A 5,050-nucleotide genomic window follows, 5' to 3' on the forward strand; every position below is an offset into this window, starting at 1 on the left:
ATCCAGGGCACAGCAGCTACCCAAACCCCGCCCCTCCGGAATTCCACTTCCCTTCTGCCCCTGCCTGGTCCTCTGGGCTGGAGCAGACACAGAGTCGGTCTGCTCCTGTCCTGTTGAGAAACTGAATCCTGAGTCATCCAGGAGCCACTGCACTCAGAGCAGCTGGAGCCACTGCACTCAGAGCAGCTGAAACTGAATCCTGAGTCATCGAGGACCCACTGCACTCAGAGCAGAAGGATTTCCAGATCCAAGAGGTGGCCTGAGTCCCAGGAGTTCTTCCACCCAGGAGTTTAGGAGCATAAGACCACAGAGACCTCTGGACCCTGAGGAGCTCTGCAATAAGCAAGATAACTGGAAATACAGACTCCAGTTTTACACAGTGAGGGCAGGTACCACTAGAGTTAACCAGATGGCGAAAGGCAAGCGCAAGAACATAAGCAACGGAAACCAAAGTTTCTTGGCATCATCAGTGCCCAGTTCTCCCAATATAGCAAGACCTGAACACCCCATCACACCTGAAAAGCAGGATTCAGAATTAAAATCACTTCTCATGATGATGATAGAGGATTATAAGAAGGAATTAAGTAACTCCCTTAAAGAAATACAGGAGAGTACAAGTAAACAGATAGAAGCCCTTAAAGAGGAATCACAGAAATCCCTTAAAGAAATGGAAGAAAACACAAAGAAGGAATTAAACAAAAACATTCAGGATCTGAAACTAGAAATAGAAACAATAAAGAAAGTTCAAAGGGAGACAACCATGGAGATAGAAAACCTAAGAAAGAGATCAGGAGTCACAGAGGCAAGCATCACCAACCGAATACAAGAGATAGAAGAGAGAATCTCAAATGCAGAAGATACGGTGGAAAATATTGACACAGTTGTCAAAGAAAATGCAAAATGCAAAAAACTCCTAACTCAAAACATCCAGGAAATCCAGGACACAATGAGAAGACCAAACCTAAGGATAATAGGTATAGATGAGAATGAAGATTCCCAACTTAAGGGGCCAGTAAATATCTTCAACAAAATTATTGAGGAAAACTTCCCTAACCTAAAGAACAAGATGCCCATAAACATACAAGAAGCCTACAGAACACCAAATAGACTAGACCAGAAAAGAAATACCTCCCGTCACATAATAATCAAAACATCAGATGCACAAAACAAAGAAAAAATACTAAAAGCAGTAAGGGAAAAAGGTCAAGTAACATATAAAGGCAGACCTATAAGAATTACACCAGACTTCTCACCAGAGACTATAAAAGCCAGAAGAGCCTGGACTGACATCATACAGACACTAAGAGAACACAATTGCCAGCCCAGATTACTATACCCAGCAAAACTCTCAATCACTATAGATGGTGAAACCAAGATATTCCATGACAAACCCAAATTTGCACAATATCTTCCCACAAACCCAGCACTTCAAAGGATAATTGATGGAAAATGCCAACACAAGGAGGGAAACTACAACCTAGGAAAAGCAAGTAAGTAATCTTCCAACAACCCCCAAAAAAGATACAAACATAACTTTACCTCTAATAAAAAAAATAACAGGAAGCAACAATCATTTTTCCTTAATATCTCTTAACATCAATGGTCTCAATTCCCCAATAAAAAGACGCAGACTATCAGACTGGATACACAAACAAGACCCAGAATTTTGCTGCATACAAGAAACGCACCTCAGTGACAAAGACAGACACTACCTCAGAATAAAAGGGTGGAAAACAATTTTTCAAGCCAATGGTCCCAAGAAACAAGCTGGAGTAGCCATTCTAATATCAAATAAAATCGACTTTCATCCAAAATTAATCAAAAAAGATAAGGAAGGACACTTCATACTCATCAAAGGAAAAATCTACCAAGGTGAACTCTCAATTCTGAACATCTATGCTCCAAATGCAAGGGCACCTACATACATAAAAGAAACTTTACTAAAGCTCAAAACACACATTACACCTCACACAATAATAGTGGGGGATTTCAACACCCCACTGTCAGCAATGGACAGATCATGGAAACAGAAACTAAACAGAGACACTTTGAAATTAACAGAAGTTATGAACCAAATGGACTTAACAGACATCTATAGAACATTTCATCCTAAAACAAAAGAATATACCTTTTTCTCAGCACCTCATGGTACCTTCTCCAAAATAGACCATGTAATTGGTCACAAAACAAGCCTCTACAGATACAAAAAGATTGAAATAATCCCTTGCATCTTATCAGATCACCACGGACTAAGACTGGTCTTTAATAATGACAAAAACAATGGAAAACCCACGTACACATGGAAACTGAACAACTCTCTACTCAATGATGACTTGGTCAAGGAAGAAATAAAGAAAGAAATAAAAGACTTTTTAGAATTCAATGAAAATGAGGACACATCATACCAAAACTTGTGGGACTCCATGAAGGCAGTGCTAAGAGGAAAGCTCATAGCTCTAAGTGCCTACAAAAAGAAACTGGAAAGAGCACACACTAACAAGTTGACTGCACAACTAAAAGCTCTAGAACAAAAAGAAGCAAATACACCCAGGAGGAGTAGAAGGCAGGAAATAATCAAACTCAGGGCTGAAATCAACCAAATAGAAACAGAAAGAACAATACAAAATATCAATAAAACCAGGAGTTGGTTCTTTGAGAAAATCAACAAGATAGATAAACCCTTAGCCAGATTAACCAGAGGGCACAGAGACAGTATCCAAATTAATAAAATCAGAACTGAAAAGGGAGACATAACAACAGAAACTGAAGAAATTCAAAAAATCATCAGATCCTACTACAAAGGCCTATACTCAACAAAACTGGAAAACCTGGATGAAATGGACAATTTCCTAGACAGATACCAGGTACCGAAGTTAAACCAGGAGCAGATAAACCATCTAAATAGTCCCATAACCCCTCAGGAAATAGCAGCAGTCATCAAAAGCCTCCCCACTAAAAAAAGCCCAGGACCAGATGGTTTTAGTGCTGAATTCTATCAGACCTTCAAGGAAGACCTAATACCAATTCTCTTCAAACTATTCCACAAAATAGAGACAGAAGGAACACTACCCAATTCGTTCTATGAAGCTACAATTACACTCATACCCAAACCCCACAAGGACCCTACAAAGAAAGAGAACTTCAGACCAATCTCCCTTATGAACATCGATGCAAAAATACTCAATAAAATTCTAGCAAACCGAATCCAAGACCACATCAAAACAATCATCCATCATGATCAAGTAGGTTTTATCCCAGGAATGCAGGGATGGTTCAATATTCGGAAATCCATCAATGTAATCCACTATATAAACAAACTTAAAGAAAAAAACCACATGATCATCTCACTAGATGCTGAGAAAGCATTTGACAAAATTCAACATCCCTTCATGATAAAAGTCTTGGAAAGATCAGGAATTCAAGGCCCCTACCTAAACATAGTAAAAGCAATTTACAGCAAACCAGTAGCCAACATCAAGCTAAATGGAGAGAAACTTGAAGCAATCCCACTAAGATCAGGGACTAGACAAGGTTGCCCACTCTCCCCCTACCTATTCAATATAGTACTGGAAGTCTTAGCCAGAGCAATTAGACAGCAAAAAGAAGTCAAAGGGATACAAATAGGAAAGGAAGAAGTCAAAATATCGCTATTTGCAGATGATATGATAGTATACTTAAGTGACCCCCAAACTTCCACCAGAGAACTCCTAAACCTGATAAACAACTTCAGCAAAGTGGCTGGTTATAAAATCAACTCAAACAAATCAGTAGCCTTCCTCTACATGAAAGATAAACAGACTGAAAAAGAAATTAGGGAAATGACACCCTTCACAATAGTTGCAAATAATATAAAATACCTTGGTGTGAATCTAACCAAGCAAGTGAAAGACCTGTATGACAAGAACTTCAAGTCTCTGAAGAAAGAAATTGAAGAAGATCTCAGAAGATGGAAAGATCTCCCATGCTCATGGATTGGCAGGATTAATATAATAAAAATGGCCATCTTGCCAAAAGCAATCTACAGATTCAATGCAATCCCCATTAAAATCCCAACTCAATTCTTCACAGAGTTAGAAAAGGAAATTCTCAAATTCATATGGAATAACAAAAAACCCAGGATAGCGAAAACTATTCTCAACAATAAAAGAACTTCTGGAGGAATCACCATCCCTGACCTCAAGCTGTACTACAGAGCAATAGTGATAAAAACTACCTGGTATTGGTACAGAGACAGGCAGGAAGATCAATGGAATAGAATTGAAGACCCAGAAATGAACCCACACTCCTATGGTCACTTGATCTTTGACAAAGGAGCTAAAACTGTCCAGTGGAAAAAGGACAGCATTTTCAACAAATGGTGCTGGTTCAACTGGAGGACAACATGTAGAAGAATGAAAATTGATCCATTCTTATCCCCTTGTACAAAGCTCAAATCTAAGTGGATAAAGGACCTCCACATAAAACCAGATACACTGAAACTAATAGAAGAGAAGGTGGGGAAAAGCCTCGAATACTTGGGCACAGGGGAAAAGTTCCTGAACAGAACTCCAATGGCATATGCTCTAAGATCGAGAATTGACAAATGGGACTTCATAAAATTGCAAAGTTTCTGTAAGGCAAAGGACACTGTCAATAGGACAAAACGACAACCAACAAATTGGGAAAAGATCTTTACCAATCCTTCATCTGATAGAGGGCTAATATCCAATATATACAAAGAACTCAAGAAATTAGACTCCAGACAACCAAATTACCCTATTAAAAAATGGGGTATAGAGCTTAACAAAGAATTTTCAACGGAAGAAACTCGAATGGCCGAGAAGCATCTAAAGAAATGTTCAGCATCCTTAGTCGTCAGGGAAATGCAAATCAAAACAACCCTGAGATTCCATCTCACACCAGTCAGAATGGCTAAGATTAAAAACTCAGGTGATAGTAGATGCTGGCGAGGGTGTGGAGAAAGAGGAACACTCCTCCATTGTTGGTGGGACTGCAAGATGGTGCAACCACTTTGGAAATCAGTGTGGCGGTTCCTCAGAAAATTGGACAT

Source organism: Grammomys surdaster, unplaced genomic scaffold, assembly GCF_004785775.1.
Source record: "Grammomys surdaster isolate TR1022 unplaced genomic scaffold, NIH_TR_1.0 226, whole genome shotgun sequence".
Lineage (NCBI taxonomy): Eukaryota > Metazoa > Chordata > Mammalia > Rodentia > Muridae > Grammomys > Grammomys surdaster.